Genomic DNA, 14,916 nt, shown 5'->3' with positions numbered 1-14,916 from the left:
TGCGGGTTGACTGTCCAAGACAGTTCGCAATACATGATTACCACCGTAATCCATGCAAGTAATTGTCCTTACCAACCCCCGTGTGAACGGGCGCTGAGTCCAAACTATAGTACTACGTTGCTAAGGCAGGTAGACAGCATTCCACGTGTAAACATAACAACAAGCATTCATTTAGTCACGTTATACATGCAATCGGTTAGCGTTCAAATAGTTTGAATAGTGTGTTCGATTGTGATTTTCATAAGTAACGTATGTAACACCCAAAAGTGCTAAAGTAAAAAGGGATTCGAGTATACTCACAGTGATTGATTATGGATTGAAGGGAGTGCTGAGAGTAGGGTTAGCTTGAATAGTTCGATAGTACAACAATGAGTAATGCGGAAATGTAAACAAGTGTGAATGGATCGAATAGCCTGGTCGATCGATCAGCAGGTTCGATCGAACGGGCTGTTCGATCGGCTTGAAAGTCCGTTTGAACAGTCCTGTTTGGTCGGCCGGTAGGCTCGATCGGCTGGACAATTCGAGTGGATTGTTTCTTCCTCTGATGTGTTTGTGTATGATGGTTTGAACTTTTGAAGTTTTCGTTGTAGTATCTGAGAACACTGAAGTGTTCTTACCTTTCAGGTCGATTGATCGAACGGTCTGTTCGATCGGCCGGCTTAACCGATCGGTTAGGAGCTTCAGAAGTAGTTCTCAACAGGATGTTACTCGATCGAACGGCCTGTTCGATCGGCTGGCATTCCATACTACGAACGAGTTGCAAAATCGATTAAGTATTGAAGCATAGTATCTCATGATCCGAAGAGTAATGTTTACCAATCGAGTAGCATATTCGATCGAACATCACTTCGTCAATAGCATACTTCATGAAGTTTGAAAAGTGTGACACCATGTGCTAGCAGATCGGCTGGCCCGGTCGATCGGCTGGTATGTTCGATCGGCTGGGCTGTTCGTTCGAACAGCCTAGCCGTTCGGCCAGCAATTCTGACCAGGTCGGCCTTTCGTCTAACACTAGGCTGTTTGATTATTTGTCATGATTTTAAGGTATTTTTACAGCGAGTTAAACCGTAGAACGTGGGTTCTTACTTGCTGCACTGGTTCGGAGAGGAATCACCCAAGTCCGGCCGGTGAACTGTTCGGAACAGTAGTTTGATGTTTAACCTGAAATCGGTGAACCTCGTAGATAGAATCCGAATCTTGAACCTCTTGACTGTTAGAATGATTAGTTAGTTGGTTCGAGCTTCGTTTCTATCGGTTTTAAGGTTTTGAGTGTAAAAGAGTTGAAAGAAAGTTGGAAATCCTTCCATGAAAATGTTAAGATTCTTACAAATCCTAGTTTGTTTATGTGGAAATCGGTCAGATCTAAGCTATTCACGGTTGAATGAGCCGAAGTATGATGTTCTTCAAGAACACCATGATGACATCACCCAAGAACACTTAGATCTTGGTGATTTCACGGTTAGAAATCAAGTTTTGAAAGATAGAAAGGTGTAGAATCGTGTAATGATAAAAAACGCACAAGAATTAGAGTGAAAACTTACCGGAGTTGAGAGAAATCTGAGAAAAGGTGAAGAACAAGGGCTGGTTCGGTCAGAGCTTTCCAAAAGTAGAAAGAGTGACAATGACAGGGCTATTTATAGGCTCCAAAAGAGGAAAGTGGTAGCCGATCGACCAGGATCTACGATCGGCTGGGCTGCTCGATCGAACATCAGTTCGATCGGCTAGCCTGTTCGATCAGTGATTCCTGTTCGATCAGGAACCCCTTTTCGAGTATTTCGCGACGGTTTTTGATATTTCGATTTCGATGGACGATGATACGAATACGGTAGAGTTCCTAGTCAAATTACTTTCAGTCCCAATTACTATATCTAACATACAATCCTCTATAATTCGCGTTTCGATGTCGGTTTCGATTGAGTTTGATTGCTTTTCGAGTTTCGACTCGATTTTTCGATTAATTCTATTGAATACCACACAAAACATAAAGTAAACATTCACAAGTAACACATAAGGCACACACACACATATAGCAATACCAAAATTCGCATAATTCGAGGTTCGAGTTCGATGATTGATTTGATTACTTGATTATTGATTAATTAAGTTTATCGCATTGTTACTTCCTACTATCCACAGTCGTAAATCGGTCGCATTGATTAAACATTCGATCATTTCATTCAGACAACACTTACTCCACATAATACAAAAATAAGAAAAGACCATTAACAGTCAAAGAAGTCAAAGTTGACTTCGACTTGGACTTTGACATTCGAAAATACGGGGTGTTACAGCCTCCCCTTGTTTAGGGAATTTCGTCCCGAAATTAGGCTCGAAGCTGCACATCACCGTGAGTTGTTTACCAATTTGACGTTTCAGATCTTTATTTAAACAGTTGCGGGTACTTGGCCTTCATGTCGCTTTCGAGTTCCCAAGTGAACTTCGCGCCTCGCTTGCCTTCCCATCGGACCTTCACGATAGGGATGCGTGAGCGCCTGAGTTGCTTGGTTTGGCGATCCATGATTTCGACAGGCTTTTCCACGAAGTATAAGGTTTCGTTGACCTGAAGATCATCGAGCGGTACGATTAGATCATGATCAGCAAGGCATTTTCGGAGGTTAGACACATGTAAAGTCGGATGGACGTTACTGAGTTCCTCCGGTAGTTCGAGTCTGTAGGTGACTTTTCCGATCCTTTCCAGAATCTTAAAAGGTCCAATATATCGAGACGCTAGTTTCCCTTTCTTGCCGAATCTGACTACACCCTTCCAAGGGGATACCTTTAGGAGTACGTAGTCGCCAACGTCAAATTCAAGGGGCTTGCGTCTTCTATCGGCGTAACTTTTCTGTCTACTTCGAGCTTTCTCCAAGTTGTCTCGAATTTGGTGGATTTTGTCAGTCGTTTCTTGTAGAATCTTGGGACCGGTTAGTTGCGAGTGACCGATCTCGTGCCACACAATATGCGATCGACATCTCCTTCCATACAAAGCCTCAAATGGTGCCATTTGGATGCTGGCATGATAGCTATTATTATACGAGAATTTGACTAGTGGCAGATGTTTGTTCCAACTACCACCAAAATCTATGACACACACACGGAGCATGTCTTCAAGAGTATGGATCGTTCTCTCAGTCTGTCTGTCGGTTTGTGGATGGAATGCAGTACTCAGATTAAGCGACGTACCAAGAGCCGCTTGGAAAGTTTCCCACAATCGAGAAGTAAACCGAGCATCACGGTCAGAGATGATGTTGTAAGGTGTACCATGATTACAAATGATCTCGTCGGTGTAGATCTGGGCTAGTCGTTCCACCTTATAGTCTTCTCGTATAGGCAAAAAGTGGGCTGATTTTGTTTGACGATCAACTATAACCCAAATACTGTCGTGACCTGATGGCGTGGGCGGGAGTTTCGTTATGAAATCCGTAGCTATACTCTCCCACTTCCATATAGGTATCGGCGGTTGTTCGAGTAAGCCAGAAGGTCTTTGATGTTCAGCCTTGACTCTTGCGCAGGTTAAGCAACTTCCAACGTAAAGAGCGATATCCTGTTTCATGCCCGGCCACCAGTACTTATAGCGCAGGTCCTGGTACATCTTATCAGCACCGGGATGAATAGAATATCGGGATTTGTGGACTTCATTCATGATAATCTTTCGCAAATCGGTCCGCTTAGGGATCAAATTCGGTCCAGATAGTAGAATATCCCATCTGCTTTGCTTACTAACTGAGCTTCGTCGTGATAGATCCTCTCTTTCTTCAATGTACGCTCGTTAAAACAAGCATGTTGAGCTTCGCGGATGGGGGTTTCGAGGTTATGCTGGGCTTGAATGTTTCGGATACTGAGCACATAACTCTTTCTGCTGAGCGCGTCGGCAACTACATTCGCCTTGCCTGGGTGATAACGAATCTCATAGTCGTAATCGTTGAGGATTTCTACCCATCGGCGTTGACGCATATTAAGTTCCCTCTGATTGAAGATATGTTGTAAACTCCTGTGATCAGTGTAGATTGTACACTTAGTGCCATACAGGTAGTGTCGCCAAATCTTCAATACAAAGACAACTGCGCCTAGCTTGAGGTCATGGGTTGTATAGTTCTTCTCGTGGATCTTGAGCTGTCGAGATGCGTAAGCTCTAACCTTGTCTCGCTGCATGAGAACACAACCAAGACCAAGGTTGGAAGCATCACAGTAGACAATGAAATCGTTGCTTCCGTCGGGCAGCGTAAGAATCGGTGCGTTGCACAGCATGTGCTTGAGGGTTTGAAAGGCAGACTCTTGTGCGGTTCCCCACACAAAAGGCTTGTCTTTATGAGTAAGAGCGGTAAGCGGCACAGCGATTTTGGAGAATCCTTCAATAAATCGTCGATAATAGCCCGCTAGTTCGAGAAAAGAACGAACTTCGGACGGGTTCTTAGGCGTAATCCAAATTTTGACGGCTTCAATCTTCGTGGGTTCAACGTGTATTCCCTGACTATTCACAATGTGACCCAGAAACTGAACTTCCTCTAACCAGAATTCACACTTGGAGAACTTGGCATAGAGTTGGTTCCCCTGAAGTAACTCGAGAACCAAACGTAGATGTTGCGTGTGTTCGGTCTTCGATTTGGAATAGATCAAGACATCGCCAATGAACACGATGACGAAACTGTCTAAGAAAGGCTTACACACGCGATTCATCAGATCCATAAAGACCGCGGGTGCGTTAGTTAGACCAAAAGGCATAACAACGAATTCGTAATGGCCATATCGGGTTCGAAAAGCAGTTTTGGGGATGTCTTCCTCTTGAATCCGCAATTGATGATAGCCTGAACGCAGATCGATCTTCGAGAAACACTTGGCACCTTGTAGCTGATCAAATAAGTCGTCGATACGAGGCAAAGGGTATCGGTTCTTAATAGTTAGCTTATTCAACTCCCGATAATCGATACACATCCGGAACGACCCATCCTTCTTTTTGATGAAAAGGACTGGCGCGCCCCAAGGAGAGGTGCTTTGGCGAATAAAGCCTTTTTCGAGTAGTTCCTGGAGTTGGTTTGAGAGTTCCCGCATTTTGGATGGTGCGAGTTGATAAGGAGCTTTGGCAACGGGGTTAGCTCCAGGAATGAGGTCAATACGAAAGTCGATATCACGAGTTGGCGGGAGTCCTGGGAGATCATCAGGAAACACGTGAGGGAGTTCACAAACATCAGGTACCTGGTCTACCGCCATTTCTTTCTTTTCTTTCTTCGCTACTACAATGTTGGCCAAGAAGGCTCGGTATTCCTTGTGGAGATACTTGCTGGCTTGAACACACGACATGAGCTTGAGACCTTTCGACGCTGTTTCACCGTATACACATAGAAGATCACCATTTGTGAGCGAGAATCGAATCATCTTTTCAAAGCACACAACTTCAGCATGGTTTTCGCGAAGAAAGTCCATGCCTACTATGACGTCAAAACTTCCGAGTTGCATCGGAATCAGGTCGATTGGAAAGATGTGATTGTTGAGCTCGAGAGTACAATCACGAAGAACAGAGTTAACAGCGACAGTTCTTCCAGTAGCGATTTCGACTTCGAATGACGAGGACAGATAAGAGCGCTTACGACTAAGGAGCTTCTCGAATCCAAACGACACAAAGCAATTATCGACTCCGGTATCAAACAAACATGATGCATAAATACCATTCACAAGGAACGTACCACTAACCACGTTGATATCCGCCTGAGCCTGGCGGGCATTGATGTTGAAGGTTCGAGCATGGGCTGCTTGCTGCTGTTGCCGAGGCTGCTGTTGTTGCTGCTGGGGCTGCTGGGGCTCTTGCTTAACCACCCTGTTTGGGCACCTGTTTGCAAAGTGGTTAGGATCACCACATGCAAAGAAGACTCGAGCATTGACTGCAGGTGCTTGAGCTGCTTGTTGGCCTTGAGGGGCGGGGAGTAGAGCTTGGTTGACAGTAGCTTGCACTGGGCTTGACGGGGACCAAAGCGATAGTTCGCAGTGAGCGCAAAAACGACAGGCTAGACCCACTGGATGATGATACGAGCATATCGGGCAGAGCGGGTGAGGGCCTGTGTATGCACGCTTCGCTGGCGGTGCATTGATCACTGGAGCTGAGCGGTGGTGCTGTTGCTGCTGAGCTGGTACAGCTTGTAGAGGAGCAGCAGTTGTTGCGACAGCACAGCTCTTGTTGCTGGAGCTGTTGTTGTTGTGCTTCTTCTTTCTTCTTGATGACTTGGAGGATTGAGCAGTGGCGGTGTCGGTGGATGCTGTTGCGGTGGCTTAGTGCAGAGACTTGGTTTGCTTATCCCAAAAACCAGACTTCACTCGCTTGTCATTGATCTCCGCGGCGAGTAGGTAAGTCTCTTCAATCGTTGCTGGCTTGGCGGCGTGAACAAAGTCGGCTACACAATCAAGCAGAGCTCGAATGTACTTCTTGATGGTTTGATCTGGGGTCTTGACCTGATCGGGAAATATGATGCTAAGCTGCTTGAAACGAGCAGTGAGAGCAGCGTTGTCTCCATCCTTCTGCTTGATAGTCCAAAACTCCTCCTCCGGCTTTTGGCGTTCATGAGGAGGGCAGAATTCATCGATCATAATTGCCTTCAACTCCTCCCATGTTAGCTCGTAAGCTGTATCATTTTCGCGCTTGTTTCGTTCGGCCGTCCACCAGTCTAGAGCACGGGACTGAAAGACGCCTGTAGCATTGAGAGTGCGGAGATTTTCAGGACATCCGCTCTGGCGCAGAGTGACTTCGACTGAGTCGAATCAGTGAAACATGGCGGTAGGGCCATCTTCTCCGGTGAACTCTTTGGGTCCGCATGCTTTGAACTGCTTGAAACTGAAGGCAGCCTTGTTGGCATCTTTGGGGGCGTCTGTTCGCGACTCTTCAGACGACTTGCTGGCGTTTTTGTAAACGTTGCTCACAGCCTTTGCTACGCTTTTGGCGATGATGGCGGCGAGACGCTTATCTCTCTTCTCCTGACGAGTCAGGTGGTGTCGAGATCCGGATGACGACATGGTCTGCAACAGACATCGCCACAGGACTCAACACAGCGAAATCGAATCTCACCTCACACGTCTAGACTACTAAAGCTTAGGAACACGTCGAAACACATACCACATAAACACATAGGCACATAACCACAGATACACGTAATCATAGAGCATAGAAGCACATAGAGCACAGATTCACAGAAGCACATAGAGCACAAATTCACAGAAGCACATAGAGCACAGAATCACGGAAGCAGTTAAGCACGCAGTTCTCCTATAAGCACACAGAGTATTCTGACTGCCTCAAGATCCTATCATTCAAAGCTCGCGTGTCGTTCGTATATATTGGTCGCGTATAGTATATCGAGTAACGTCGTATAGTCGTATAGTCGTATAGCATAGCATAGCATAGTACTGTCTAGATTGTAACTGAATATCGAATCGAGATAGAATAGCAATGCGAGTCATGTGTGTCGGTCAATGTGATAGCAAAATCGAGCGTATCATCAAAATAAAACACATAAACAGGTAAACACACATAAAACACATAAAATCAATGAATCATCAGAGTCTGCGGTTGCGGGCTCAGAATCGAAACACATGAAATCGAGAAATAGATTGTCTGCGGCTACTAGACATCGAATACCCAAAGCGATTCGACTATTCGCAGTAGACTTGTCGTCACTTTTTGACTTTCGTGATTGCGTTTCTGCCTCGATTCTTGGGCATTCCGCGCGTATTCCCTAGGTCATACTTGTGAGTTCGGGTCATTGGAGTCCGTCGAGGCTTTGGTGAGATGAGTAAAAGTTGGAACAAGTTGCCAAGATTCCGGTTTCACCCCTGGCTTAGCAATTTCTTCCTTGTTTTAAGAGAATCTAAGGAGAATTTTCATCAAAATGGGGATTTCACTCCTGATTTGGTATAATTCTCCTCGTATGTTATCGAAAGGAATGAGAAAATCATTGATAAATTGATAAAATCAACATTAGCCAGGCAATCTAGTCGGGAGTTTGCGGCTTTCACACCTATTCCTGACCAAATCGCTTAACTTTAATTGAAAATTCGAGTGCAGTGATAGCGAATAATTGCAGAGTAGAGCACGTAAGCTTGGTCTGTTGGTTCCTAACTATAGTCTAGGTCTCTAAGACCGCGACCCAGACTAGGTCGTGTCTAGCCTAATTCCCTATAGTTATGGCTCTGATACCAATCTGTCACACCGCAACCGATGGCGGAATCATCAGGGCATGGCACTGTGCGAAACAGATTGTCCAGAAGTTTCCATAACAACTATCTATATAATTCAGTTAAAGATACGTCCCATACCGTATCCCGAATAAACAAATACATTATTACAGATAACATCCAAACAAGTAGTTCTGTTCCGACAACTCAGATTTAACATAAATAAATATTGTTCAATGCTTCTAAGACCCAGCCTGACAAGATCCACAGACAACTATGGCCTAGTTGCTCGTTCCTGACAGACAACTATTTGTTGGGGGCCTCTAAAGCTTTATTCTAGCTTCACTTCCCTAGCAAGCAAATATCTTAAACACCTGTCACATACGTTAAAATAAGTCAATACATGAAATGTAAAGGTGAGCATACAAGTTTAATAATAGCATATAGAATTCGAATAGTTTATGCATAACCAGCACGTACACAGAGGGAAATGATGCATGTTAATTATCGACATGGACCTATCGATACCAACGACTGCGGGTTGACTGTCCGAGACAGTTCGCAATACATGATTACCACCGTAATCCATGCAAGTAATTGTCCTTAACAACCCCCGTGTGAACGGGTGCTGAGTCCAAACTATAGTACTACGTTGCTAAGGCAGGTAGACAACATTCCACGTGTAAACATAACAACAAGCATTCATTTAGTCACGTTATACATGCAATCGGTTAGCGTTCAAATAGTTTGAATAGTGTGTTCGATTGTGATTTTGATAAGTAACGTATCCAACACCCAAAAGTGCTAAAGCAAAAAGGGATTCGAGTATACTCACAGTGATTGATTATGGATTGAAGGGAGCGTTGAGAGTAGGGTTAGCTTGAATAGTTCGATAGTACAACAATGAGTAACGCGGAAATGTAAACAAGTGTGAATGGATCGAATAGCCTGGTCGATCAAACAGCAGGTTCGATTGAACGGGCTGTTCGATCGGCTTGAATGTCCGCTTGAACAGTCCTGTTCGATCGGCCGGTAGGCTCGATCGGCTGGACCATTCGAGTGGATTGTTTCTTCCTCTGATGTGTTTGTGTATGATGGTTTGAACTTTTGAAGTTTTCGTTGTAGTATCTAAGAACACTGAAGTGTTCTTACCTTTCAGGTCGATCGACCGAACGGTCTGTTCGATCGACCGGCTTAACCGATCGGTTAGGAGCTTCAAAAGTAGTTCTCAGCAGGATGTCACTCGATCGAACGGCCTGTTCGATCGGCTGGCATTCCATACTACGAACGAGTTACAAAATCGAATAAGTATTGAAGCATAGTATCTCATGATCCGAAGAGTAATGTTTACCAATCGAGTAGCATATTCGATCGAACAACACTTCGTCAATAGCATACTTCATGAAGTTTGAAAAGTGTGAGACCAGGTGCTAGCCGATCGGCTGGCCCGGTCGATCGGCTGGTATGTTCGATCGGCTAGGCTGTTCATTCGAACAGCCTAGCCGTTCGGCCAGCAAATCTGACCTGGTCGGCCTTTTGTCTAACACTTGGCTGTTTGATTATTTGTCATGATTTTAAGGTATCTTGACAGCGAGTTAAACCGTAGAACGTGGGTTTTTACTTGCTGCACCGGTTCGGACAGGAATCACCCAAGTCCGGCCGGTGAACTGTTCGGAACAGTAGTTTGATGTTTAACCCGAAATCAGTGAACCTCGTAGATAGAATCCAAATCTTGAACCTCTTGACTGTTAGAATGATTAGTTAGTTGGTTCGAGCTTCGTTTCTATTGGTTTTAAGGTTTTGAGTGTAAAAGAGTTGAAAGAAAGTTGGAAATCCTTCCATGAAAATGTTAAGATTCTTACAAATCCTAGTTTGTTTATGTGGAAATCGGTCAGATCTAAGCTATTCACGGTTGAATGAGCCGAAGTATGATGTTCTTCAAGAACACCATGATCACATCACCCAAGAACACTTAGATCTTGGTGATTTCACGATTAGAAATCAAGTTTTGAAAGATAGAAAGGTGTAGAATCGTGTAATGATAAAAAACGTACAAGAATTAGAGTGAAAACTTACCGGAGTTGAGAGAAATCTGAGAAAAGGTGAAGAACAAGGGATGGTTCGGTCAGAGCTTTCTAAAAGTAGAAAGAGTGACAATGACAGGGCTATTTATAGGCTCCAAAAGAGGAAAGTGGTAGCCGATCGGCCAGGATCTCCGATCGGCTGGGCTGCTCGATCGAACAACATGTTCGATCGGCTAGCCTGTTCGATCAGTGATTCCTGTTCGATCAGGAACCCCTTTTCGAGTATTTCGCGATGGTTTTCGATATTTCGATTTCGATGGACGATGATACGAATACGGTAGAGTTCCTAGTCAAATTACTTTCAGTCCCAATTACTATATCTAACATACAATCCTCTATAATTCGCGTTTCGATGTCGGTTTCGATTGAGTTTGATTGCTTTTGGAGTTTCGATTCGATTTTTCGATTGATTCGATTGAATACCACACAAAACATAAAGTAAACATGCACAAGTAACACATAAGGCACACAACACATATAGCAATACCAAAATTCGCATAATTCGAAGTTCGAGTTCGATGATTGATTTAATTACTTGATTATCGATTGATTAACTTTATCGCATTGTTACTTCCTACTATCCACAGTCGTAAATCGGTCGCATTGATTAAACATTCGATCATTTCATTCAGATAACACTTACTCCACATAATACAAAAATAAGAAAAGACCATTAACAGTTAAAGTAGTCAAAGTTGACTTGAACTTTGACTTTGACATTCGAAAACACGGGGTGTTACAGAAATATTGTACCCCCTGTTCTCTTCTTATAGCATACACCTTTAAGTCTTCAAGATATCCCCACGAAAGAATGTCACCCATAGATTTATCTGGATGATCTGTGAAATACAACAGTGGTCTTTTCTACTTCCTCTCTTTGGGCATCACATTGAACCAGTTCTTTCTGCCCTCTAACAGTGTTTCCTGTGGAACTGTCTCAGGAATACCCTCTATTGATATCTTTTCCACCACTTTCCTACGTAGTTCATCTTCATTTTGACTCTTGAACATCTCAGCAAATGTAGGAAACGTGTCGTCAACACCAGAGTAGTGATGGGGTGTATCTTCTTCAGATGTGTCGGAACCCTCTTCAACTTCAACATGATCAAAATTATTAGCTTCAGTTGCAAGCTTGAATTCATATTCTTTCTCAGGCGATGATGGAATCTCATCTTCTATATCAAACTTTAGATTCCCATCATCTAAACCCAATTCTTCTAACATTTCTGCCCTAGTCCTTGGTACCTCTAACTCCCCCTCAAATGCATAATTCATGTAAATAACTTTGGGCTGTGTGACGAATACCTGATCAGTGTGTTGCTTTCCAGAAGATGAAGACTCCTGATGCTGATCCTCCTGTTGTTCATTAATTTCATCATTTAGAAAATCATTGAGTGTTTGTTGAACATCAGGCTTCACCATAAGCAACCCTGTTGCTCCTTGATCTTCATCATCATCATTTTCAGGAAAGTTATCAACTTCATCAAGTAATTTTTCTAACTCCTCTTCTTTCTCCCTTTGTTCTTTCTCTTCTTCTGTCTCTTCTGTAAAACATAATAACTTCACATCACCTGCCCTCACCTTACCATTTCTTTGTTCAACTTTCACCATTCGAATAATATCATTCAGGTTGAAAGGACGTGAGAGAGCTTCACCAACAAGTACAAAGCTTCGTTGTGGATCTACATCCATATGTTCTTCTTCATTCACCTCAGCATCTACCATTTCAACATCACCTTCCGGCTCACTCGAAGAACCTCCAGCTTCTTGAGTTTCAACAATCAAATCTTTCTTTTTCTAAGTTGCTGCCTCAGCCAACTCTTTCTCTCTTTGAGCTCGTCGTTCTTCAACTCTTTGTATCTCCAATTCATTATACACAGCTTGAACGTTGAATCCAAGCTTGTGTTCTACCATAGCATACAACATATTCAGGTGTTCGTCTTTCACAGCCTTGTCTTCCCTTAGAGCTTCTATCTCTAGCTTCAACACTTTGTTTTCATTGGAAGATGCCTCATGAAGATCATCGAGCATTTGATGCGGCGTCTGGTTTGTTTCATTCATGTTTTCATACCTTGCATTCACTTCTGCAAGCTCATTAGTGAGTTGATCAATGAGTTTAGCATTATCAGCCAGATCTTCTGTCAATGAATCTATTCTTTCAGCATGATCATTCACAACTGACTTCATTTCTTCATTCACTTCCACAGTCTTCTCAACCTTCTTTTTCAACTCATCACGCTCTGCTTCAGCTTTTGCTTATTCTTTCTCCAGAAGACTTACTTTCTTTGACAGATCCTTGATCTCTCCATCATGAAACATGTCGTAATCTTCATCAGGAAGAATATCATCAGGAAATTCACCTTGAACGTTTGGAAAACCTTCAAATAGACCAGGAGAAGTAACTTTCTTTGGCTTTGACGTCTCTGGATCATAGGAATATTAATGGTTGGATTTTCTGGTGGTGGTGGTGGTGTAGATACTCTTTCTCATGTGAGTACAACTTCATCATCATCACCTTTCTTTTCAACCTCAGGCTTATCAACCTTTTCAACTTCAATCTCTAGAGCACTTTGAACTTGTTGAACTTCAGGAATGTTAACACTTTGAGTTTCAATCTCTGCAGTACTCTGAGCTTGAACCTCTGGAGCTTGAACATGCTTCTCACTTTTACCACTCTGAATCTTATGTACTGATGCAGCTCCCTTTCTTGCTCTGACCCTCCTAGGAATAACACCTTTAGGGTTTGCTTTTCGTTTTAGAACGCCTTTCTTTTTCTCTGCTTGAGGTGTAGGAGTATATGTTTCATCCTCTTCATCATAACCCTTTTTCTTCTTCTGAGGCTTTACTTTCAATGTAATCTTTCCAACACCAATCTTCAAAGTATCAATATCTGGCTCAGTATCACTTGATTCACTATCAGTATCACTTGAATCTGTGTGAGCAACTCCTTCAGCTTCCTTTTCTTTCAATCTTTCTGCTTCAACATTCTTTGCAGAAGATTCAACAGCTTTCTCAACACTTTCAACTTGTGCAGCAGCTTTAGCTTCCTCATTTCTCTTTATAAAATCATCTAGTGTCTCCTTCATCAAGTCAACACCTTGCTGCACTAATTCTGTAGGATCTATTACTGGTTCATCCACAAGTGTTGGTGTAGGCTTCTTCATAGCTGGCTCTGCAAAAGAAACACTGATCATTCATTAGCATAGTATAACATTTAATAATCTAAGTTTCTTGTAACTCCCCCTTTCAACTTTACCCTTAACAACAATCTTCGGTGAAGTCCTTTTAGGTGCAGTCAATGCAGGAGAAACCTTTGGATTTCTCTTTCTCTTTCCATCTTTCACAAACCAATATCTCAATTTCTTTTCATGCATGCCACTTAGAATATCTGTTTCATCCTTTGAATTGTTGTTCTCGTGTCTCCATGCATCATTCTCAGGAGCTATATAATTTGGATTTTCAATCTTACAAATCATTCTCTTAACTCTTGGCTTCGGTTCATCTTTCTTCAGACCTTTATATTGATTTAATCTATCAAAGTTTCACTTTTCATGTGATGTAGATCTAATTCATCTTCAGGATCCTTAGGAAGATCTTTCACTTAATCATCAATCAACATTTGTATAAACCTTGGATACATAATGTACTTCTCCCCCTTGATATTATCCACCATGTGGTCAAATATTACTTGTGAAAAACTTCGCCATATCTTTGAATGGTGTCATGTTTGCATAGTTTTCATCTAATATACAATAGATGTTGTGAGCTGGATGCCAATCAAATGCTCTTGTCTGCAACAATTTTCGAACACTGGAAACTTCACTCTATACAGTACTGATGATCGGATGGTTATCCGATCGAATTGCCAAAACCATAACGATCAACATCAGTTCAAGACAAGTTCATTTGGATCGGATGGCCATGCGATCGGATTGTCATCCGATCGGATTGTTATTCGTTCCAAGTGAATAACAATTCAGCACCTTTTGACAAGTCAACCAAGTGAATGTGTGTTTTGGATCGGATGGTCATCCGATCAGATTGCCATTCGTTCCAAAGGTAGGTTAGCACAATGTTAAACAATTATGAGATAATGTCTTCTGGATCAGATGGCCCTCCGATCGGATTGACATCCGATCGGATTGCCATTCGATCAAATTGACAAACAGATAAGCATATAAGTCAGACAAATATTTGAGTGAGTGCTTTAGATCAGATGGCACTTCGATCGGATTGACATCCGATCGGATTGCCATTCTATCCAAACCACTATTAACAGATGAAGCATGCATAATAAACCAACACTTAGAAAAATTTTCAAACATAATGATGTGCATTGGATCGGATTGCCATCCGATCGGATTGCACTTCGATCCAAGTGTCATGAAGAACAGTTTGAATATCATATGAACATCAAAAAATTTTCTAACAATTTTCCAAAATTGAACACATTTTCACGTAGAGTTTTTGCCGATTTACAAAACCCTATGTTCAGTTTTCTCTAAAACTCAATGGTTTGGGTTTAATTTGACTTTAAGTGTACCGACTGCCGAACATATTCAAACATCAAATCTTCAAATCTAACATGTTTTTGATCAAATTGAGACGGTAAACCTACAGATCTAAGGCCGATCTACAAAACCCTAAGTTTGGTTTGAATCAAAATAGCCTAAACAAG

The sequence above is a fragment of the Helianthus annuus genome, chromosome 2, assembly GCF_002127325.2.
Source record: "Helianthus annuus cultivar XRQ/B chromosome 2, HanXRQr2.0-SUNRISE, whole genome shotgun sequence".
Classification (NCBI taxonomy): domain Eukaryota; kingdom Viridiplantae; phylum Streptophyta; class Magnoliopsida; order Asterales; family Asteraceae; genus Helianthus; species Helianthus annuus.
Note: the sequence above shows the minus strand (reverse complement) of the source record.